The 26,415-nt window shown below is 35.5% G+C and overlaps 1 pseudogene across 1 annotated transcript in view; it reads left to right on the top strand.

Annotated features, from left to right (window-relative positions):
* Positions 1–12,568: 12,568 nt before the first annotated feature.
* The window catches only part of LOC143245261 (flotillin-1-like), a 33,876-nt pseudogene continuing 20,029 nt past the window's right edge, over positions 12,569–26,415 (top strand). Inside the window, exons 1-3 of the transcript XR_013025542.1 lie at positions 12,569–12,912; positions 24,751–24,826; positions 25,863–25,953. The product of XR_013025542.1 is annotated as a flotillin-1-like (transcript). The remainder of the gene's footprint in view (positions 12,913–24,750; positions 24,827–25,862; positions 25,954–26,415) is intronic.

Raw genomic sequence — 26,415 nt, 5'->3', positions numbered from 1 at the left:
GCTTGCGTACACAATGCAATCTATTATATTCTGTCTCGTTTCTTGATGGAATGTAAAATGAAGCGGGAAAAAAGGTCGTTTGTGTTTGAGAGAGAGCAGTAAATAAGGCCATCATCAAACAGTTTTTTTTGTATCTAGACACAAAGTCCTCTCGTAAAAACAACGGATAACTTTTCTTTTAACAGCATTGTAGACACGGAAGAGAAAGGTTTATAAAATTAATTACGATATTGTAACATTCTAACGTAAATACATATATTAATAGCTGGAATAAACCACAGTCCCGCTTAAATAATTATTTTTTTCTTAATCAGCATGCTCGTCCTTTCAGCTGTGGGGGCGTTTATTAATGTTACGGTCAATCCACTATTCGTTGACAAAAGAGCAGCCCAAGAGTTCGCAGTGGGTGGTAATGAATAGCTGCCTTCTCTCTAGTCTTATACTGCTAAATTAAGGACGGCTAGCGCAGATGGCCCTCGTGTAGCTTTGCGCGAAATTCAAAACAAACAAACAAACAAACCACAGTTTGTAGACTTCCTAATGTGCCACTGGAGGGGTTATCCCCTCTTATTGTTTTGTTATTAATAGATGTTATTTAAAGTGTAGGCACAAAAATAACGAATAATAAAACATTTCAACATCTCGGGTACCTTCAGCTTCTGGTTTTTCCTCCCAGTTGTAAGCTGGAGGGATTATGGACTAAAAACCTGATTTCGATACACTAACAAACAAAATCAGTCTTATGGACTGTGTCTGTAGGAGTTAGAATTATATCCGTCATTATGGTACAGCAGTATGTTTGTGGACTTACAATGCTAGAAACCGGGATTCGATCGCCGTAGTGAGCAGAGCACAGATAACCCATTGTATAGTTTTGTATTTAATTTTAAACAAATAAAACCACCCATTAAGCCACACTATCATTATTTTCCACCACCAAAATATGTGAATTTCTTTAAACTATGGTAAAGCACTTGAAATCTGTTCGTACTTTTTATATTATTTATTTTTTGTTGTTGTTTTGTTTCATTAATTTCTCCTGTTTGCTTGAAACATCAGATATTTACACTAAATACACTAATTACACTAAAGATATACTAAAAACGTATTCTATTTCTTGGAGTTTCACAACGTGTTGATTATTAACATAATATTACTTGGAAGCCCAAAGAAACAATTACTACACTGTAATTTGTTTCTAAGAAATAAAGTAACCAACTATTTCTAAATTTAAAAGAACCCGGAAAGAAAATAAACCTAAAACTTGGAGAAATTTAATTTAGGGAAAAAATATTACGTTGAACGCTTGTTTTTCCGGGCAAAAAAGATTTCGTTCTTACGAATGTGAGATGTCCGGCATGGCCTGATGGTTAAGGCGCTCGATTCATAACCGGAGGGTCGCGGTTTCGAGTCCCTGTCACACCAAACATGTTCATCCTTTCATCTGTTAGGGTCAATCCACTATTCGTTAGTAGGGGAACTCTCCCTCTGGTCTTACACTGCTAAATTAGGGACGACTAACACAGATGGCTCTCGTGTAACTTTGCGCGAAAGTCGAAAACAAACCAACGAATATAGGGATTACCAAAGTCTCAGATTTTTACTTCCAAATCCCTGTTTTCAGTTTATTTATCTGTCGTATCCCATACTATTATTTTAAGTAGTTAGACTGTATTTGGAAATACTAGTGTCTTGAAGACAACACAATTCCGTGTGTGGTTTTACTGTCGGCGTCCTGATGGTAAGTTTCGTTTGTTTCTTAGTTGACAGTTTTCTACAACGAGTTTTGGCTTTTTTTTAAAAAAAAAATTGTTTCTGTTCTATTCAAATCCATATAAATTATTTCTTAGAGATTAAATTTCCCCCTCTAAAGATCACAAGACAAAATGAAATTAAACTACTGGAAGACAAAGTGATACAATTTTGATAATTACAGAATATGTGCTTCATGAAAATCTTTCTTAGTCAAGCTTAAACTTGACTTATGTTTTACAATTTTAGCAGACAAAATGTGTACCCTTGAATGAAACAAATATTAGCATATTCTAACGACAAAACATTAAAGTATATTTTTAAAAGTGTGCGAGAGAAACAGTTCTTGGCGATAAACGATTCGCCCATAAATAATATGCGTAGCTACAAATGTACACAATATGTGATACACCAGTTCAGTGTTAGTGCTAATACAAGGTCGACCAAGTCACGATACGCCCAGCGAATGTATATAAAATTTTATTTTCATCACGAGCTCCCTACACCAGATGGGAATTACCTGGCCATTATTTGCTAGCGACATACATTTGATTTTAACCTAAGAACTAATTGAAAACTTTCTTCACAACGAATAAAGCTCGAAATATATAAAAACGTAAACAACTTTTAGACAAATAAATGTTCGACAGTTAGGCTAAAGAACCACGTCAGGTGTTTCTTTTAGTACTATGGACCAGAGCGAAGAAAGCCAACCAGTTAGCTATGTCTACTGTCCAGGTGGTTACTCGTAGCCAGAACAGAGGAATAGTCTTACAGTTATAATGCCCCACATCTGAACTATGGGCGGTTTTCAACAGTATATTTTAGCTTGGGACAATAACTACTAGGCCTAACCTTACTCAAGAATATCTGAATGTATCTTACTTGCAATCGAACGTCTTTTATTTTCTCTGAATGATAGGAAAACACTTAAAGTGCCTGAGGTTTAATTCCAGATCACTGCTGTCATTTCACTCTATTTTCTTAACTAATCCTTTTCCAACTCTGTAAGAACACAACTGTTCGCTTGGAACTGAAGGTTAAATAATGCAGTATCTTTATAGCAACTATGAAAATTTCATTGGTTGTGTCAAAACTCTCGGCAAAAATGTTTAAAAAAATCAAAGCTTTCATTCATTTGATGGTACGAAACAACCATTGTCTTTATTTAAAACACCTCTTCCAGTATGTTACCATGAAAAAAACACCTCTTTCAGTATGTTACCATGAAAAAAACACCTCTTTCAGTATGTTACCATAAAGAAAACACCTCTTCCAGTATGTTACCATAAAGAAAACACCTCTTTCAGTATGTTACCATGAAAAAAACACCTCTTTCAGTATGTTACCATGAAGAAAACGCCTCTTCCAGTATGTTACCATGAAAAAAACACCTCTTTCAGTATGTTACCATGAAGAAAACGCCTCTTTCAGTATGATACCATGAAGAAAACACCTCTTTCAGTATGATACCGTGAAGAAAACACCTCTTTCAGTATGATACCATGAAGAAAACACCTCTTCCAGTATGTTACCATGAAAAAAACACCTCTTTCAGTATGTTACCATGAAGAAAACACCTCTTTCAGTATGATACCGTGAAGAAAACACCTCTTTCAGTATGATACCATGAAGAAAACACCTCTTCCAGTATGTTACCATGAAGAAAACACCTCTTTCAGTATGTTACCATGAAGAAAACACCTCTTTCAGTATGTTACCATGAAGAAAACACCTCTTCCAGTATGTTACCATGAAGAAAACACCTCTTCCAGTATGTTACCGTGAAGAAAACACCTCTTCCAGTATGTTACCATGAAGAAAACACCTCTTCCAGTATGTTACCATGAAGAAAACATCTCTTCCAGTATGTTACCGTGAAGAAAACACCTCTTCCAGGAGAATATTTCGTACTGTTATTTACACATTTATAGAATTTAATAGAACAGAGTTAATGATGTGGAATATGAAAATACCTTAAAACTGTCTCTTTAATATTGAAACAGATATAATTTAATAGAGTCTTCGACTAGACATGTCGGACAAAACTCTCAATCAAATTGATTTTTGTGGTGTTTTTGGCTATGAAGTGATATAAACGGCCTCTTTAGTTTTACAATACCAGTCTTCAGTTTTATCTAGGGTAGATATACAAGTTTTCAGTTTTATCTAGTGTAGATATACAGGTATTCAGCTTTATCTAGTGTAGATATTCAGGTTTTCAGTTTTATTTAGTGTAGATATACAGGTTTACAGTTTTATCTAGTGTAGATATATAGGTTTACAGTTTTATCCAGTGTAGATATACAGGTTTACAGTTTTATCTAGTGTAGATATATAGGTTTACAGTTTTATCCAGTGTAGATATACAGGTTTTCAGTTTTATCTACTGTAGATATACAGGTTTTCAGTTTAATCTGGTGTAGATATACAGGTTTACAGTTTTATCGAGTGTAGATATACAGGTTTTCACTTTTATCCAGTGCAGATATACAGGTTTACAGTTTTATCTAGTGTAGATATACAGGTTTTCAGCTTTATCTAGTGTAGATATACAGGTTTTCAGTTTTATCTAGTTTAATACAGGTTTTCAGCTTCATCTAGTGTAGATATACAGGTTTTCAGCTTTATCTGGTGTAGATATACAGGTTTTCAGCTTTATCCAGTGTAGATATACAGGTTTTCACTTTTATCTAGTGTAGATATACAAGTTTACAATTTTATCCAGTGCAGATATACAGGTTTTCAGTTTTATCTAGTGTAGATATACAGGTTTTCAGCTTTATCTAGTGTAGATATACAGGTTTTCAGTTTTATCTAGTTTAATACAGGTTTTCAGCTTTATCTAGTGTAGATATACAGGTTTTCAGCTTCATCTAGTGTAGATATACAGGTTTTCAGCTTTATCTAATGTAGATATACACGTTTTCAGCTTTATCTAGTGTAGATATACAGGTTTTCAGTTTTATCCAGTGTAGATATTCAGGTTTTCAGTTTTATCTAGTGTAGATATACAGGTTTTCACCTTTATCTGGAGTAGATATACAGGTTTTCAGCTTCATCTAGTGTAGATATACAGGTTTTCAGCTTTATCTAATGTAGATATACACGTTTTCAGCTTTATCTAGTGTAGATATACAGGTTTTCAGTTTTATCCAGTGTAGATATACAGGTTTTTAGTTTTATCTAGTGTAGATATACAGGTTTTCAGCTTTATCCAGTGTAGATATACAGGTTTTCACTTTTATCTAGTGTAGATATACAAGTTTACAATTTTATCCAGTGCAGATATACAGGTTTTCAGTTTTATCTAGTGTAGATATACAGGTTTTCAGCTTTATCTAGTGTAGATATACAGGTTTTCAGTTTTATCTAGTTTAATACAGGTTTTCAGTTTTATTTAGTGTCGATATACAGGTTTTCTGTTTTATCTAGTGTAGATATACAGGTTTTCAGTTTTATCTAGTGTAGATATACAGGTTTTCAGCTTTATATAGTGTAGATATATAGGTTTTCAGTTTTATCTAGTTTAATACAGGTTTTCAGTTTTATCTAGTGTAGATATACAGGTTTACAGTTTTATTTAGTGTAGATATACAGGTTTTCAGCTTTATCTAGTGTAGATATACAGGTTTTCAGTTTTATCCAGTGTAGATATGCAGGTTTTCAGCTTTATCTAGTGTAGATATGCAGGTTTCCAGTTTTATCTAGTGTAGATATACCAGTTTTCAGTTTTATCTAGTGTAGATATACAGGTTTTCAGTTTTATCTAGTGTTGATATACAGGTTTTCAGTTTTATCTAGTGTAGATATACAGGTTTTCAGCTTTATATAGTGTAGATATATAGGTTTTCAGTTTTATCTAGTTTAATACAGGTTTTCAGTTTTATCTAGTGTAGATATACAGGTTTACAGTTTTATTTAGTGTAGATATACAGGTTTTCAGCTTTATCTAGTGTAGATATACAGGTTTTCAGTTTTATCCAGTGTAGATATACAGGTTTTCAGCTTTATCTAGTGTAGATATGCAGGTTTCAGTTTTATCTAGTGTAGATATACCAGTTTTCAGTTTTATCTAGTGTAGATATACAGGTTTTCAGTTTTATCTAGTGTTGATATACAGGTTTTCAGTTTTATCTAGTGTTGATATACAGGTTTTCAGTTTTATCTAGTGTCGATATACAGGTTTTCAGTTTTATCTAGTGTAGATATACAGGTTTCCAGTTTTATCTAGTGTTGATATACAGGTTTTCAGTTTTATCCAGTGTAGATATACAGGTTTTCAGCTTTATCTAGTGTAGATATACAGGTTTTCAGCTTTATCTAGTGTAGATATACAGGTTTTCAGTTTTATCTAGTGTAGATATACAGGTTTTGAGTTTTATCTAGTGTAGATATACAGGTTTACAGTTTTATAGAGTGTATATATACAGGTTTTTAGTTTTACCTGGTGTAGATATACAGGTTTTCAGCTTTATCTGGTGTAGATATACAGGTTTTCAGCTTTATCCAGTGTAGATATACAGGTTTTCACTTTTATCTAGTGTAGATATACAAGTTTACAATTTTATCCAGTGCAGATATACAGGTTTTCAGTTTTATCTAGTGTAGATATACAGGTTTTCAGCTTTATCTAGTGTAGATATACAGGTTTTCAGTTTTATCTAGTTTAATACAGGTTTTCAGCTTTATCTAGTGTAGATATACAGGTTTTCAGCTTCATCTAGTGTAGATATACAGGTTTTCAGCTTTATCTAATGTAGATATACACGTTTTCAGCTTTATCTAGTGTAGATATACAGGTTTTCAGTTTTATCCAGTGTAGATATTCAGGTTTTCAGTTTTATCTAGTGTAGATATACAGGTTTTCACCTTTATCTGGAGTAGATATACAGGTTTTCAGCTTCATCTAGTGTAGATATACAGGTTTTCAGTTTTATCCAGTGTAGATATACAGGTTTTTAGTTTTATCTAGTGTAGATATACAGGTTTTCAGCTTTATCTAGTGTAGATATACAGATTTTCAGCTTTATCTAGTGCAGATATAGAGATTTTCAGTTTTATCTAGTGTAGATATACAGGTTTTCAGCTTTATCTAGTGTAGATATACAGGTATTCAGCTTTATCTAATGTAGATATACAGGTTTTCAGTTTTATCTAGTTTAATACAGGTTTTCAGTATTATCAAGTTTAATACAGGTTTTCAGTTTTATTTAGTGTCGATATACAGGTTTTCTGTTTTATCTAGTGTAGATATACAGGTTTTCAGTTTTATCTAGTGTAGATATACAGGTTTTCAGCTTTATATAGTGTAGATATATAGGTTTTCAGTTTTATCTAGTTTAATACAGGTTTTCAGTTTTATCTAGTGTAGATATACAGGTTTACAGTTTTATTTAGTGTAGATATACAGGTTTTCAGCTTTATCTAGTGTTGATATACAGGTTTTCAGTTTTATCCAGTGTAGATATGCAGGTTTTCAGCTTTATCTAGTGTAGATATGCAGGTTTCCAGTTTTATCTAGTGTAGATATACCAGTTTTCAGTTTTATCTAGTGTAGATATATAGGTTTTCTGTTTTATCCAGTGTAGATATACAGGTATTCAGCTTTATCTAGTGTAGATATACAGGTTTTCAGTTTTATCTGGTGTAGATATACAGGTTTTCAGTTTTATCTAGTGTTGATATACAGGTTTTCAGTTTTATCTAGTGTCGATATACAGGTTTTCAGTTTTATCTAGTGTAGATATACAGGTTTCCAGTTTTATCTAGTGTAGATATACAGGTTTTCAGCTTTATCTAGTGTACATATACAGGTTTTCAGTTTTATCTAGTGTAGATATACAGGTTTTGAGTTTTATCTAGTGTAGATATACAGGTTTACAGTTTTATCGAGTGTATATATACAGGTTTTTAGTTTTACCTGGTGTAGATATACAGGTTTTCAGCTTTATCTAGTGTAGATATACAGGTTTACAGTTTTATCCAGTGTAGATATACAGGTTTTCAATTTTATCTAGTGTAATTACACAGATTTTTAGTTTTATCTAGTGTAGATATAGAGGTTTCCAGTTTTATCTAGTTTAATACAGGTTTTTAGTTTTATATACTGTAGATATACAGATTTACAGTTTTATCTGCTGCAGATATACAGGTTTTCAGTTTTATCAAGAGTAGAGATACAATTTTCCAGTTTTATCTACTGTAGATATACTGAGAACTATTTTACATGTACGGTGCATCTACAAGAACTATTTCCTTTCTTGTAGATGGTGTTCATTGTGGTGGCCATTGTTTCTCGCTGCTATAATTTCCATGGTAACAACCCTCTGGAAAAGACTGCAAGGTTAGCCGTAGGCCTCAAAGTCGGACAAACTTTAGGCTTAATTTCTACATATATAGTTACCAATACTGTTTATATATTTTTGTTTGCCCCTGTGCTTAGGAGTTCAATATATTTTGAATGATGTGTCTTTCTTGTAATAAGATTAATGTTAGAGGAATTTCTAATGCATTAATTAATTGGGTCGGCAAGAGCTGCTATTGAAAAAAAACTTAGAGGCAACGTTGATTTCAATATGTTAATTATTGAAATGTGTTTAATATTAAGGTTTAAAATTAATATGATTAGAATTCGTCCTAGCGATATTTCTAACTTTATTAGGAATTTACTTGGAATTTCAAACAAAAAAGACAAATCTTCATTAACATTGTAGGAACCAAATAAGAATATTTGATAGTTTAGGAAGAAGTTAAAAAATGAGTTTTCTTCCAAACAGGCTAGGGTTAATAATGTACTGGCTGCATTTATTACGAATATTATAATATCTATTTATACATCGGTGAAACCAAATTCGAATTTTTTGTTTCTTGAAAAGATAAACCAAGAGATTCCCTTTCAGGTCACACCGACGTCATTGAGACAATACTAGCTCGTATTTATGGATCACAAAGAAAGGAAATCAAAAGATCTTAACTGATCGATTCTATTGGTGAAGACTATAATCTTCAATGTGATTGTATAGAAACAGATCCTCTTCCTGATGACCAAGGACAGAAAGTATCTGTGAAGCTCTTGAAGATATAGGCACAAACAGTCTCGTCGCTTGACTTTAAGAAAGTTTTTACAGGAGATAATAGATCAAGTTATGCCAAAGCATTTGACTCCATTTTGAAGATTCAAAGATTGAGTTCCTTCCTGATAACTCAAACCTTGCTGTGAACAAAGTCATTAACAGCAGTGAGGCAGAAACCGTAGTAGAAACATGGTATTGTTGTTAAAACAGCATCAGTTGAGTTACAGCTATGACAGAATATCACAATCTTTAGAAAGGGAAAAGCTAATATGTGTAACAGAGGATAATTAAACTTATCACCAAACCAAGACACTTTTACTATCGTGAAATATGCCGCTATAGTTTTGGAGTGAATTCACAGCTTTACAGACTCTCTGCAAAGAGATTTTCATGTTAAAGTTTCACTAAGCAGACCAATTCTACACACTGCCGGCCAAAATCTTAAGACCAATGAACATAAAGAAAAAATATGCATTTTGCGTTGTTAGACTCAACCACTTATTTGAGTAGAGCTTCGAAAGTTGAAAATAAGAAAATGGAAAATAAAATTAAAAAGCATTTTTAGCATTAAATATGGAAAATGTGAACACTATGAAATTAGCCTAAATACTAGCTGGTCAAAAGTTTAAAACCATACCAAAAAGAAGTTCTAAACAGGGTAGGAAATGCCCAACAAGAGGTCTCAGTAGTACGGCCGTCATTCCGAATAACTGCAAACATTCGCTTTGGCATGGTCGATATAAGCGTTTGCAGAAGGCTGGCTGGAATGTTATTCGAAGTGGTGAAGATGGCTTCACGAAGATCATGCACTGTTTGGAAATGACGTACATTTCTATAGACTTCCCTTGCCATCCACCCCAAACATTTTCAATGGGGTTCACTTCGGGCGAACGCGCTGGATGGTCCAAAAGAATCACGTTATTCGCCATGAAAAAGTCCTTTGTCCTGCGGGCATTGTGGATTGCAGTGTTGTCCTGCTGAAAGATCCAGCCATTTCCACACAAGCGAGGGCCTTCAGTCAATAAAAATGCTCTCTCTAACATGCCAGTGTAGCCAGCTGCTGTTTGACGCCCCTGTATAACCTGAAGCTTCATTGTTCCATGGAAGGAGAAAGTACCCCAGACCATGATGGGACCTCCTCCCCTGTGTCGTGTAGAAAATTGTTTCGGTGGGATATCCTTATCGCGCCAGTAACGTTGGAAGCAATCTGGACCATCCAGTTTAAGTTTTTCTCATCAGAGAACAAAACCTTCGTCCACTTTTCTACTTCCCATGTTTGGTGCTTCTCAGCAAAGTAAACCGAGCTGTTTCCTGGTGTGGAAGGAGGCGTGGCCTTTAACGACGTTTGCGGTTTATAAAACCTTTCTCTCGTATATGCCGTCTTATTGTTCTTGAGCTGCATTCTGCGTCCGTAAGGGTCTTAATCTGGTTCGACGATCGGCTGGTGTCTTGCCGGACAACCCGTCGAATCCTCCTGCTCAACGGTGGCGAAATTTTCTTGGGCCGACCATATGAAATTCTTGTTCTGTATCCCTCAGGGTCTTTTAAGAAATTTGCAACAGCAGTTTTACTACGCCCAATCTCACCAGAGATGGCACGTTGAGAGAGACCTTGCTTTTGCAGCTCCACAATTCTGCCAAATTCCAACTCTTTCAACTTTTTTAGCTTTTGGCATGTTTTTACCCAATATAACAAGGAGATGTTAACAACGCTAATGATTGAAAACAAATGACTAAATTTTGTTACTTTTTTACCGACTAACGCTTCGTTTCAATATGGTCTTAAACTTTTGACCAGCTAGTATTTAGGATAATTTCATAGTGTTCGCATTTTTCTTATAAAATTATAAAAATGTTTTTATTTTTGTTTTACCTTTTTTATTTTAATCTTTCGAAGCTCTACTCAAATAAGTGGTTTAGTCTAGCAACGCAAAATGCATATTTTTTCTTTGTGTTCATTGGCCTTAATATTTTGGCCAGCAGTTAATACATTCTTGAAAAATATATTTTATACCAAAGAAAATATCGTCTCTTGATGTTACAGATGAAACTTTCCTTAAAGAAGATCTACTTTCCAGATACAACAATGCTATTAAAGCTTCTGAGAAGCAAATCAATATTTCGTCTTTCTTAGCCCCAAAGTTTAAACAGACGTTCTTGAAAGACCGAAAACATGATACTGTGAAGGACATGATTGTCCAAAATAGTCAGTGAGCTTGTCAAAGTCCAAATTAATATTGTTGCAACCCGTGATGAATGTATCAGCCAGTGTTTGTTTGTTTTGGAATTTCGCACAAAGCTACTCGAGGGCTATCTGTGCTAGCCGTCCCTAATTTAGCAGTGTAAGACTAGAGGGAAGGCAGCTAGTCATCACCACCCACCGCCAACTCTTGGGCTACTCTTTTACCAACGAATAGTGGGATTGACCGAAACATTATAACGCCCCCACGGCTGGGAGGGCGAGCATGTTTAGCGCGACGCGGGCGCGAACCCGCGACCCTCGGATTACGAGTCGCACGCCTTACGCGCTTCGCCATGCCAGGCCATTAGCCAGTGACTGGGACAACAAACACATCATGTGCCTGTGACATGTTGGCGACACGTTTCAACAATAAATGAACATCACACAATCCACTTATTTTAAAATAATATATATTCCAAACAAATCAAACGTATGTACAACAATTCTTTGCACTATTGTTTGCCACAGTTGAATCTACAATATTAATAAATAATTCTCTTTTTCTTCAAAAATCCATATAAGTTGATTAATTTACTTTAAAACCCAATTAACAAGACGAAATATTTCTTCTTTCGTGTATTATCACAATATAATAAGTAACAAATTCACTTTTTTACCTCATGGGTTACCATAGTTGTATCCAGAGCTTTGAATAATTCCATTTTTTGTGTAAAAGTCTACACAAGTTAGTTCCATTGCTTTAGAACCTAATTAACAAGATTAATGATTCTTCTATATCCCTGTTGTTATAATACAATACAATTATCACAATTACATCCAATGCTTTAAATAATTGTCTCCTTTTTGTCAGGCCCGGCATGGCCAAGTGGGTTAAGGTGTTCGATTCGTAATCTAAGGGTCGCGGGTTCGAATACCCGTCGCACCAAATATGCTCGTCCTTTCAGCCATGGGAGCATTATAATGTACAGTCAATCTCACTATTCGTTGGTAAAAGAGTAGCCCAAGAGTTGGCAGTGGATTGTGATGACTAGCTACCTTCCCTCTAGTCTAGAGCGGTAACATAAGCGGTTCAGTTCCCTTCGGTGGACTCCACAGATAGCCCGATGTGGCTTTGCTATAAAAAGAACACACACACAGTACTTTTTTCTATGTTAAAAGTTTATTTTTACCAAAATAAATAACATTGGAGACTTATTTGGGGTCTAACCTATTTTTTTACTGAATTAAGACTTATACTTTATCACGAACGGAAAAATACAGTTTGGGGAAATACTCTTGTATAGATTCCAATCCTAATAATTAAGAACCTTCTTTCTTGTATGGTGGTTGTAACTAGTTGTTAACATGAAGTTTTATATACATATTTTATTATTCATTTATTTATTATTATTTTTAGAGCAAGGCTACACAATGGTCTATTTGCGCTCTGGTGATATTGGGGAATCGAACCTCGAATAGTAGCTCCATAGAGTTCGGACTATTTTTAATTGTATAAAACTTGAAATATAAAAATCCTGTACAAAGACAGATTAGCGCTCAACGACAATCGAAATGCTTTAATGCATCCCCCTGTGTAAATTATATTTTATATTAATTTTAGTATTACTGTTATTTTTGCGGCATATTAAAATCTTATTTAAATTTTCCGTTTTCCAAATTTATCTATTATATATCATATTTCTATGTCTGTTAAGTGTAATTGATTTGTGTACCAATTAGTGAATTACTATACCCTATTGAAGTTTTGGATAAGAAGGCGTAGTAGCGTTAGGCGTTGGTAGGTTATTGGTGTTACTTGTGTAATAAAATCGTTGCTAGTTTTGAAATAGAAATATGCCAGGATTTGAAACATGCGGACCAAACGAGGCTTTGGTTGTCTCAGGTAAGTTAATGATACACTACAATTCTTTAATGTGTAAAGATGTGTATATTATATAATATTTTATTAGTACTAATAAGATGTTAATAATAGCGCTTAGCCACAGCTCTAGGCCTAATTAGGCTAGGTAACTAAGTTTCAACAGAATGTGGTCTGTTTTCAGTTATGACCAACGTTCTTTTTAAATGTGAAATACGTTTCATCATCAGTAAAACTCTTTACGTATATCTTTAGATCATTGCTTGATTACATATTATTATATTAGCATAATATGCTTCCTTACTCAAGTGCTATGTCGTAATCATGATCATAACATAAATCTCTCCTACCGTTCGATGCTACTGGTGATGTATTCGTCTTAGTAGTCAGAAAGTACGAGCTACGTAACCTTAATTATTAGTTAGAGGATTTATCTGACATTTAAGTGTTTTATTTTTAGTTTACTTACTGTGTATAAACACTTTAATTACAAGGTATTGCATTTAGTTTTACGGTTCAGATCACTGATGTGTTAACTTTTGTTGTTACAAGTTATAGCTTTTATTGTGAAGAAGTATATATTAAAAACAAATTTAGGATTTTAGAACTTTTGAGGGTGATAGTTTCTCAGCACCTGCTTTAACTGCCTGATCACTGTAATTTATTGGTGGAATTTGATGATGGATCAGTTAGAATTAATTAATTGGTTATTCCTATATGAGATTTGGAACTGGATAGTTGGAATAATTGAAAGTAGCAATAATTGGAAAATACTAATGTCAATTAGTTAATTATTTTCATGGGTTGTGATGGTTGCCAATTAAGCTGAATAACCTTGAATTAATCAAAAATAATAATGAGAAATTTTGTTGGGGAATTTTCAGTGATTTAGATTATTGGAATAATCTAAAATGCTAATTTAATTTAGATTATTATTTGCATGACATCAAATGATAGTCATAATTTTGATTAATAGATTATTTTACCTGACACCAATTAATATGATTGATGCTTCTAGAAAAATGATTAGTCAAATTATTGCTAAACTCTACTGAGTGCAAAGAAATCCCCAGTTGGTGAATTTGATATCTTAACCGTTATGTCTTCTTATGGGAAAATGAGTTCAAACTTAAAAACTGTTTTTGAAATTATCTATTCATTCCTCTGAGGTATGTGGAGGTAGGTTATTCCCTTAAAAACTGTTTTTGAAATTGCCTATTCATTCCTCTGAGGTATGTGGAGGTAGGTTATTCCCTTCTCCTTCAGGGGAAGTCTAAAGACAGGTACTCTGAACTTTTTTTAATAAAGAAGACATAAATGGTGCAATCTAGAAACTTAAATGATTGTGCAGGAATTTTAGTATCAGTGCCATTACTCTGTGTGCCATGAATGATCCATGTGGTTATGTTTACTAAAAGTCTATTGCTGATGTACATAAACAATTGCAAAAGTAGCCAGTGTGTTTTGTGGAAAATAATTTTCCATTTATAAATACTTTAAAAATGATAAGTGGCATTGAGAAAACAAAATACTTTACAGAATAAAAAAAAAAGCTACATTGTGAAATGACCAGGTAGATAAAAAAATGTGGGGTCAACTTGTTAAAACAAATTTCAGGCCAGGCCATTTTTTGTGACTCGGCAATCAACACCAAACAAACAATTATATTTTTTACCTGAACATGCATTTAATTTTTTTATCTGCTTGAGATACGTAATAGTTAAATGGAGATTATGGCTGGAAGCCTTTTCTTAATGAATCTGTTCTGTGTTGTACTTAGTACAGACATACTTTTTGATTATGTTGCATACTGTTGTTTAGGGTATATGTATGGCTTTGACTTTGAACTTTGGTTCATGGGTTTTAACCTTTTACAAGACACCATACTTTGCTTACTATTGCTGGGATTTGACTTGCTACAAGTTTCTTTGTAGATTGTTATGCTGCTATAGGTTTATTCTGCTGCCTTTGTTAACAGTACCATTAAGTTTAAGGGATAGCTCCATCCATAAATTTTGAATCACCAAATTGAACACATCTTTACAATATAAAAATATGAATATTTTGTGTTTGTTTTGAATTTCTTGTAAAGCTGTTTAAGGGCTACCTGCGCTAGCTGTTTCTAATTTAGCAGTATAAGACTAGTGAGAAGGCAGCTAGTCATCACCACCCACTGCCAACTCTTGGGCCATTCTTTTACCAATGAATAATGGGATTAACCACCACATTATAATACCCCCACAGCTGAAAGGGCAAGCATGTTTGGTGTGACGGGGATTCGAACTAGCGACCCTCGAATTACGAGTCGAGCACCTTAACCACCTGGCTAATTTTGTGTTTATAAAAGCTAATGCATTCTTTTCCCAAAAGGTATGAATTTTCAGTGTCAAAATATAATTCCGATACATGGGATTTCACTGTGATTTTATATCAGTGTTGATTGTCACGTAACTTGTTGATTTCCGTATTCTAAACCATTTTCGATATAACATACTACTAGGCCCTCTGTATTATTATTTGTTTACATTCTGTTGAGAAAAAAAATTGAAATTCTTAAAATTTCATTTCCATTTTAATGTTGTGATTAATAATTCAGCAAATGCCAACTCTACCTTCAAACTTATATTTACAAGTGTATGTAGTAAAAACAACAACAAAATCGTTATTATGTATGATGTTTTTAATTAATATAATAAAAGCTTACTTCCATACATAAGGACAGAGGGGGTGTTCCTTCTTGTTTACCATGGTTTCTTGTCTTTCACAACCTTTCAATTCTATTTCTATTGCTAGGCCTATTAAATCCATATCTCTACATTCAATTCCAGCTTATACTAAACCTTACCTTTTTTGTTTAATAAGTAAAGGAATTGTGATTCTTTTCTATTCTTAGATAACTAATAATTCACTGTACTTGCTTCATATCAAATATTAATATATTTAATATAATCTTACTTGTAATAATATATGTTAAGTGTCATTGTTTTACTTATTTTTGACAGAGTAAAAGACTATACAGATGCAGGGATTTTGATGTTCCATCTAAAACCTGTTAGCACTGCAAAGAATTTTTAATTCATATTTTCTCTTGTTATATATACAGGTGCAAAGCTTGAATACACATGGAAGTTTATCTTGATAATTTACAATGTAATAGAAATAATGTATACTTTTTTATTCTTTTCAACATAAAATGGTTTTCTGTATCAAAGTATTGAAAATAAGTTGAAACAGTGGCACTTGTTTTTCTTTCTTCTTCAAGTTTTGTGAGTCAAAAGATCACTCTTTAAGAAATAGTTTCACTGAGAATCTTTAACAAGAAACATGAGTTCTGCATATGCATGTTTTTAAAAAGTATGAACAAACTCCATTTGAAACTATTTTTTACAAAGCACAAGTTTTGGTTTGTGCCCTTGGTGTGGACTCGTGTCTACTTTAGATGCTAGCTGAAGGCCTTAGCTACTATTTTAGTTTCTGAATAAAAGTTTTTCATGGAGTTTACTATCATTTGTTTTTTTAACTTTCACATAACTATAACTTGGCTTCTTCAGGTACTTAGGGTGAAGAATGGCCTTGTAAAACATGGATATTCTGTGATGATACCTTTTCAACAGAATAGCTTGATCTCTTTTGCATGTGACAACGAGACTTGAATGTCACTAGCCTTGATCGAACACCCATCTAAAAATTGTTTAATGTGAACTGCACCAGTGTATATTGATAACATCATGTGGTGATAACCCTCCACTAGTAGGAGGGTACCACAACCTCCTTGTGCGTTAAGAACTTGTGCTTGAAATAACTTCATCTGTTTCCTTGGTATTGTACAGAATGAGTATGATTTAAAATTATTAATAAATTTCATGAGATTTATCGTAGCTCATTAAACTGAAATTTCACTGGTTTAATTTATAACTGTGAGAAAAACAAAACATAATAAATAAATGTGTGTGTATGTATGTATGTGAGATTGAATATATTTCTAATGTGGGACCTGTGTCTGTTGTGGCTCTTGGATAGGTCATTGTCTGTAGAGGATATGACAACCATTGTTCACTGTGTCATAGGTTTTTTCAAGCAAACTGGCCTCTTTCTCCTGTCCATGCAAGCTGACATTCTGTCTCCCCAGTTTGGATGTGACCAGGCTGACTTCCTCTATATGGTTTATTCAAGTGACAGCTTTGTCTGTGGAGGAAAGTCCTCACTCCTTTTATCTCTTCTTTGGTGTAACGTCACACGTATGCTCTTTTCTTTCCATTTTCCCCTTTGTCTTTCAGTACCTTTTGACGCTTACTAAATGAAACCCAGATTTTTCTTCCTTCACCTGACATATAGGTCCATACAGGCTCATATCCCAAACACCTGTACAATGATATTAATGTACCTCATTCTCATCATTGACTGATTTCTCAGGTTCTGATTTGTAGCTAGTTGTCAATTCCTAATCTTCAGAATTTTTTTTACTTGTTTGGGAGAAGACTTCTTAACTTTTCTTTTCTGATGCTTAATTTTTTTTAACCTTTGTGTCTTTCTTACCGTCCTCCTGCATTCTCTCATTACTTCACATTCTGTCTGAGACATTTCATCATGCTCTAAAGAGGTTTTCAGGGTAGATTTGTTCTCTTCTTTTCACCACATTGGCAGTAGATTTTTTGCCCTGTCTTGATTGGTTCTTCTGCTGTTAGGATATTCTAGCTAATGCACATCTTAATCACACTTCTCTCTACAAACCCTCTGTGTGGATTCCTGTACGTGGCAAGAGGACCTCCTAGGGAAGGTTCTGTTCTTTCAGGTTACCTCTTCTGGGATCTAAACATCCACCCACGTGTTTGCCATGCGTGGCAACCCGTGAAGGGGAGGAGAGGATCCTGGTGGTTGAGGGGTCCAACCCTAACACACCACTTTGGCCTTGAATTCCTTTAGACGGGCAGCCTTTGGGTGGCCCCCCTTGGGCCAATCAGCTGGTCTACTTGGGCTAGAGTCAACCAAGTACCAGTGTTGGAAGTTCTCAATGGGTGTTGAGGACATTGTGTCTGATGCTGGTGTTTAGGTATAGTGCTCACAAAACCCTGGCATTGCTGCAGTGTCCTTACTTGACATTGTAGTGCGTCCCCTCATAGGGCTCCATGGTGGGTGGGGTCAGTGGGCACCAAAATTTTCCTTTTTTCCTATGGATCCTCCTACAAAAAATTTAAATAAAATAGTGAAAAAAACAGTCAATAGGTAAACGACCACGTCTTGAAGACCCTGATCAGCAATCTTCAACATCTGTACCACTAGTTGTACCTCATTTTCTCATCCTACATTCTCTTTCAGAGAAACCGTTAGGGCAAATGTCCCCCTTTTTTATTTCAGAAGGGATTGGAGGGACTTGTTGGCTCTCCAAAGTCAGTAAAGAAGTTTCAATCTGGAGATGTATTGGTTGAAACATCCACATCCCAACACAGTGAACTCCTCTGGAATTCAAAGGCAATTGGGGATATACCTATTGAGGTTACACCTCATGCTACTTTGAAATCATCACAAGGAATTATTGTTGAGAGGGATTTGAAGGACATCCTCGAGTCAGAGATTCTCGCTGGTTTCTTCACTCGAGTTTCTGCAGTGAGGAGCATCTCCACTCGCAAAGATGGAGTTGCACTGTTGACAAATATCCTCATTTTGACATTTACATCACCACGTGCACCTGTCACCATCAAGGCAGGCTATCTTAATTGCAGGGTACAGCCGTACATTCCAAACCCTCTCTGACGTTTCCAGTGTCAAAGGTTTGGTCACTCAAAGACATCATGTTGTGGTTCCCTGACGTGCTCGTTGTGGTTGCAAGGACCACGATGCTTATGAGTGTGAAACTGAACCACATTATGTCAATTGCAATGGTTCTCACCCTTCCTACTTTTGCTCTTTCCATAAATGGTTGAGAAAAAAAGAGGTGCAGCATTTGAGAACAACTCATAACATTAATTATCCTGAGGCTCGGAAATTGTCCTCCACTACATCTTGGAAATATGTTGCTGCACTTTGTTCCACAACTACAGTGGGTGTGCAGACAGATCTCTCTGTGCCTCCAAGAGAATCGTTCTCATAACAAATGAAAAGCCTTTTGACCTTTATGGTTAAAAAAGTTGATGAATCAACTTATACACCCATCTCTTTTCTTCCCATACATTTCAACAAACCCCAAGATCCTCATCCTTTGGTTCAGGCAGACTGGTCCACTTTCACTGCTCTCGAGGAACTTGATCCTGCCATCATCTGTCAGACGACTGTGTGGCAGCAGTAAATGTATTCCTAAAATCTTGACACATTTTTCACTATATCCTTGTCCGTGGTGGAATCCTGCCTGCCACATGGCATGGAAGGCTCAAAAACGGGTCTGGGATACTTTCCGTAGATATCCCACACTTTCAAACTGCATTGCTTTCCAGCAGGCACGTGCACGTGCACATGCTAGGTGGGTAAGACGTCAAAGCCAGAAGGAATCTTGGATTAAGTTCACAACTGGCATATCTTCTACCACCAGTTCCAAAATCATATGGGACAAGATTTGAAAGGTCAGTGGGCACTACACTTCTGTCCCCCTCTCCATCTTACTCTCTGATGGCCGAGAAGTAGCTGATATCTGGAGCATCACCGATGGTGAAAGCTTTGGCCGGGTATTTAGAACTTCTGCTTGTTCCTTCATCTTCTTGGCCATCAAGACTCAGGCAGAGCGTTCACCTCTTTCCTTTCGAACTGATTGTCTCTATTACTGTAATTGTCCCTTTACAATGGTGGAACTGAAACTGGCCCTTCATTGGTCTGGCAGTACATCTGTTGGACCAGATGATGTACACTATGACATGCTGCGCTATCTCTCTCCTGCTTCTCTTGATATTCTTCTAATTGTTTTTCCTAATGCCTAGCACTAGGCTATTATCTTACCTTTCTCTAAGTCTGGGAAAGATCCCAAGATTCCTTTAAACTACCATCCAATTGCTTTGATGAGCTGTACTTCCATAAGACCTTAGAGATGATAGTTAATGCTCATCTTGTTTGATTTTTTTGAATCAAACAACCTCCTCTCGTCCACCCTGTGTTGGTTCCAGTGACAGCACTCTACCATGGACAACTTGATTCGACTTGAAACGTCAATCAGTGAAGCCTTTCTCAAATGACAACATCTTGTATCAATATTCTTTGACATTGAAAAGGCTTATGACACAACATGGAGGTATGGCATTTTGTGAGACCTCCATATATATGGGTTACGTGGCCATTTACCCATTTTTATAAAAAAATTTTTAATGGACAGGAGATTCCAAGTTCGTATGGGTTCAATACTTTCTTGTTCTTTTTTTACAGAAACTTGGGGTCCCTCAGGGCTGTGTTTTTAGTGTCACACTTTTCAGTATAAAGATTAATGCCATCACTGAACAACTCCCTCTCACTGTTGCAAACAGGCTCTATGTCGACGACTTTCACATCTCATGTCAGTCGTCGAACATGACATATCTCATAAGCGGCAACTATAAACTGCTTTTGATCGTGTATTGAAGTGGACCATGGCAAACAGCTTTAATTTCTCTCTCTAAAACCATTTGCATGAACTTTTGCCACCAACGGGGGCATTCACCCTGATCCTGAACTCCGTATTGGTGAAGTTTCACTGCCTGGGGTTCTTGAGCCCAAGTTCTTGGGGCTTTTCTTTGACCTTAAGCTGACCTTTATACCATACATTGAGCAGGTATGGGTAAAATGTACAAGAGCACTGAACATCATCCGTGTCCTCTCTACCACCAGTTGGGGAATGGATCGATGCTCTATGCTAAAGATATATCGTGCTCCTATTTGATCAAAACTCGACTATTGATCACTGGTCTATGGCTCTGCCAGACCGACCTTAAAGATGCTGATCCCATTCATCATCAAGGACTTCGGCTCTGCACTGGGGCTTTCTGCACCTCCCCGGTTCAGAGCTTATACGTAGTCTCATAAACCTTCTTTGTACCTTTGCTGTCTGTAACTGTCTTTACTATATTTTTCAAAACTTCATTCCTTACCAAAACATCCCAACCTGGAGTTGTGTTTTCCTTCCTCGATGGGCCATACCTTTTCAGAACAGACGATCTGCCATTGCTCCTTTTGGCCTTCACATCCAGGCGCAGTTGGATGAATTTGGTCTGTCCTTGGATAACATTGCAGTATCCACTGGTCAGCCCATCCCACCGTGGTTTCTTACAGTCCCCAAATGTGACCTTTTTTAAGTCATCTTGAAGAGCAGATACTCCAGATTGGAAATACCATCTTTTATTTACTGAATAATCTTTCCATTACAATTTATATGGATGGTTCCAAATCAGGTGAATCTGTGGGCTCTGCCTTTGTTTGTTACATTTCAGTGGTTGCGCACAGAATCCCCTCTACAGCTTCTGTGTTTACTGCTGAACTGTACGCCAGTGCTGATCATATTGAAGCTAAGCAGCACTCCAACTGCACTATTTATACTGACTCGCTTAGATCTCTACTGGCTCTGGAATCACTTCGTGTTGGTTCACACCCTGTTCTCACTGATATTCAAAACCGACTGGCCCATTTCTCATTGACATCTACTTCTATCCATTTTTTCTGGATACCAGGCCATGTTGGTATTCGCAGGAATGAGCTTGCAGATACGGCAGCTAAATTTATTTGCTCTGGCACTATCGCCTCTGTGCCTATTCTATACATGAACTATGGTCCTGTATTCAAGGCTCACCTCTGTACCAGCTGGTAGTCAACTTCAGGTGACTGACGCTGCTGTTTGAACTATCCATTTTTCATCCTGGTGAGTTATTATTACAATTTTGCTTCATGCCTTTTAAAACTTTTATTACTTTACTTTTTGATAATGGCTGTAATGATGCATAACCTGGAATCAGGACTGGAAAGGCCAACTTCAGGTGACTGACAATGGTTCTTGTACTTACCTGTTAGTCTTCCTGGTGGGTTATGATAATCACCATTATGCTACAGAAAGTCCTTTACAACTTCTCATGCTGTGGTTTCTTTCTTAACATTGTAGACTAGATGTCAACATTGGTTTTATGCTATTTATGTTTTTAAATGCTGTTTTGTTTTACCTTTATCTCTTTTTATGAATTTTCAACATTTACTTTATTTTTACCTTTTTACTGGACGTTTGGTAAAGATACCCTAGCTGCTTTGTGCTATAAAACACTAAATCAACCAATCTCTCTACAATCATAGCTGAGCTCCATTTCTTTGCCCAAAGGTTTTTGGAAGTGTTCCTGATTCTGAATATCTGGACTGGGATGGTCCTGCATTAGTCCTTATTTTCCACAGTTTCTTGTCTTTTACAACCTTGCAATTCTGTTTTATTCTTAGATCATCATAAGTCTATGCCTCTCTATCTCATTCCATCTTCCTGGCCTTCTTCTACTCCTTCCTCCCATTTCTCAATGTCGGGATTGTTGTTTGTCTCGTTGGTGACTACTTTGTCAAGTCTAGTCTTGTGATGTCTTGTCTGTCTCTCTTCTCCCAGCTTTTGGTTTTCATTTTTCCAATGGATAGTTTTTCAGGTTTTCTCAACCATAGCCTGTCTCTCATCCTGTTTTTTGTTTCTTTCTCCATCTGTTTTCCTTTATGTTCAGTACTTCAAGGATGTGGTCTCAAATCTTTTGGCCAAGAATACCATCTAGAACATGTTAACTTCTAATTATGACACTCGTTGTTTTGTGGTGTCCAAGGAGATGGATTATTGATGTGCTGTTTTTTGACAAGTTTCTTGTATCCAGTTTTTCTTTTTAGCCAGACTGTAGAGAATCTAGACTGCCCCATCTTCCAGGTGTTTACTATGTAAAATATTTTCTCAATCCAAACGAGCTGTTTTTGCATATAAATTTCTCAACAAGTGGGTTTCTCGACATCACTGAGGTGTTTACTCTGTTTTGTCCATTGGGAGTGTGTCATTTATTTCCTGTGGTTTTCCTGTTGATATTGTGTCTTTTCTGTATGTTTCTTTACAAGTTACAGGGGTATTTGCCTACCTTGTTTGTAGTTTATGTCTGTGGTTACATTATTACATTGTTGATTATTTTCTTCTTGTTCTCTCTTGAAAGAAGTCTTCTCATACCTACATTCTTCTGCAGAAGGTTGGTCAGCCTGGCTAGTTTTATCAAGTCTTTCATGTATTTTCTCTTGATCACTCTATGTTTTGTACATCTTAGTGTGTTCTTTATATTTCACCTCAACCTTCATCACATTGCTTATGAATGATGTAGTATCTTGTCACCAGGGTTCGTTTTTCTTTGGATCACTGCACACTTTATTATCTTGCTTTTGAGAATTATGGTTTCCCTTGTAACACTCGTTCATGCAAGCCACACGTATTTTACAGTTGAAACTATAGGACCACTGGAATCTCTCAGAATCTGTTGTTCATATTTATGAGAATTTGTCTTTGGTTTGTCCATGCCAATACCACAGTTGTTGCTTTCTTGCTCTTTCTTGACTGCATATCCATCTTTTTGCAGATGTTGAACAGGTGATGTATGTGTCTGTGAATGCCTCTTTGATTTTGAGCATGCGGGTACTGGATCGCTTACTGCAAATCAGCATCCTTGTTATCTGTTGGCTATTTTTTATTTCTTCCCTCTTTTCGTGAATTGATTGGCCACAATCCAGTCTGACAATCCCAAAGCTATTTTATATATTAACCACCAGAAGGGATAATTGTTCTAGGACTTTGGTTTTACACATTAGATCTCCAATTTTGTGCTTATTTCTTTTGGGTTTGTATCATTGCTTGCCATGCAAGGGGCTCTGAAATTGCCTCTGTGCCTATCGGACTGAGTTTGAGTATGTTGTGATTGCTTGTAGGGTGCATTTCTTACTGCTGTCATTCAGATGTCAGGTTTTTTGATGTCCGGTTAGTTGTGGATTGCATGTGTTCCCTTTTCATAGTTTGTTTTACAAAGAGTATACTTTTCTTCTTCTGAACGCGAGGTGAAGATGGTGTGGACTGTCTTTCTGCTATTATATATTTCCACTTCTGCTTGGTTTTGGACTGGGGTTGACTTGTTGTGTATGGTCCATCCAGTTTTACTTGTTTCCACATTATTATCTGTAGAAGATTCTTCTGTAGCTCATCTTTAACAGAATTAAGATTATGGAGTAATTTGGTTTGGTTTTCAATCCAACAATTTTCTCTCCCTTCTGGTTGTACTTCTGTATTTCTAATGCAAGTTTCTGCAACACTTTGCATACTGGGTAGAGAGTATATGTGGTACAGAAGTGGTGTGGTCTTCTATGTGTGATTCTCAGGATCTTCAAAATAATGTGTTCTTCAGATGCACTTAAGGATGCCTCGTTTTGTCCCTCTTCAATGTGGGATTCTAGTTATATATGTGAGCATTGGTAATGTATTAGATGGTATAATTTTCCTATACAGCTCACCACCTGCACTTTCCACTGAAAACTGGTGTTTTCTTTTGTGCCAAAGCTGATCAATTGAATCGAGGGAATTGCATACATCAGGAGGGTGTATTACACTTCTATTGGTGGAGAGGTATTGCATGTTGATATGCTTATGAGAATGTAAGGCTTGTGGCATGTGAAAAACATTTTTGCATATAGAAGATAGCACTGAATGAGAATAGCCACAATGTTTATATGTATCTATAAGAGAAAGGAGGTAAGTGCTTTGGAAATATATTTTCAGTATAGGAAAATTGTAACTTCTCATATTAATAGACATTTTAATTTGCAAGTTTTCATATTTTTTTATACACAGTTATGGAAAAGGAAATAAATAATGTTTTTCATAAAACATCATTAATATAGTGATCTTTTGGTAACTTAACAATTTTTTTCCAATTTTAGGTTGCTGCCATGGAAGTCCACTAATTGTACCTGGTGGCAGGGTGTTTGTTTGGCCTGTGATCCAGCAAGTTCAAAGGTATATTCATCAGTGTTACTGAGGATAGTATTCATATTTTAATATTTCTTGCAAAGTATCATTCTTTTATACAGTAGGGCTCAAGTGATCGTGAAAACGATTACACAAGTTTTACTTATATCTGTTAAAATGATCATTTAACATTAAGGTTGGTAGTATAATATTTTGTTAATGGGACAAAAAAGGTAAATGTGAACATAGATAATATGTTAAACTTTAGTACTTGGTTTAAATATACCATAAACTGTATATGTTTTATTAGCACTTGTACTAAATGTTGTAGAATCATACTTTACCAGCATTTTGTCTGAATTAACATGTAGTAACTACCATGAATTTTATATAAAAGAAACCAGAACAGATTCATAAAATGTGTAATAAAAACATTTTCTCATTTACCATAATTGCAAGTAGAAAAACGTAATGTATTTATTAAAATGAATTTAATTTTAAATATAGAACCAAACATCAAGAAACAAAAAAAATCAAATAAGCAATTTCAGTTGAACCAAACAACTTTACTCAAATGAACTCTCCGGGTTGTATTGAAGAGAGTAAAATACACGTAATCAATACCCACTTAATTTTATTATCACTGTTAGACAGCATGATTTTAGTAAAGTGTGTTGGATAAAATGTTTCAATTTCACCATCTTGGATAAGTTGATTGAGTTGCTAGTAGCTTTTATTAGTCCAGGTTAGAATGAAACAGATTTGATGGTTTATAGCTTCAGTTAGGCTGTTTTAGATGAGGTAGATGTGGGCTAAAAGAAATTGAATTGATGGTTTTCAGTGATGGTGATACTGTTGCTGTATCCACATGTGTTTGTGACAACGTACTAAGAAGAAAGATATATTTTACCAAACATCTGAGCAAAGTGAAAGATCTCTGAAATAGGTTATATTTTGGTGTGTTAATGATATGATTTGTCCCAACATATTAAGCATTTTTTAAGAGTGATGAATATTTGAACAGAAGAATGTGATTTATAGGAACAAAAAAATATTTTCTAAAGTACTGTTTGTTCATTTTCAGGATCTCTTTGAACACAATCACTTTAACCATTGAAAGTCCCAAAGTTTATACACAACAAGGTGTTCCTATCTCTGTTACTGGGATTGCTCAGGTAAGACAAATGAAATTGACACTTTCAAATGAAGTTGTCATCTTGTTTTGAAAATCTCTTTGTAGTTAATTGAAAATGTCTTTTGATTCTGTGTTGTATACATGACAATAACTTGTAGAAAGTTTTTATGTGATGCGTATATTTCTTCTCTGAGCTATAGGTAAATGTAAGTGATAAATATATATAATGTGTGTGTGTGTGTGTGTGCGCGTGCGTACGCGTGGTGATGTATATACTACAGTCCATTTGTTGCTCTGCTAAAAGATCAGATGGTAGTATTTATTTATATTATGTCTTGTATGTTTTACAATTTGTTTTTTGTTTTTTGAAGTTTGCGCAAAGCTACTCGAGGGCTATCTCAGCTAGCTGTCTGTAATTTAGCAGTGTAAGACTAGAGGGAAAGCAGCTAGTCATCACCATCCACTACTAACGTTTGGGCTACTCTTTTACTACCAACGAATA

This window comes from Tachypleus tridentatus, chromosome 2 (genome assembly GCF_004210375.1).
Source record: "Tachypleus tridentatus isolate NWPU-2018 chromosome 2, ASM421037v1, whole genome shotgun sequence".
NCBI lineage: Eukaryota > Metazoa > Arthropoda > Merostomata > Xiphosura > Limulidae > Tachypleus > Tachypleus tridentatus.
Note: the sequence above shows the minus strand (reverse complement) of the source record. Positions and strands in the feature narration are given on the sequence as shown.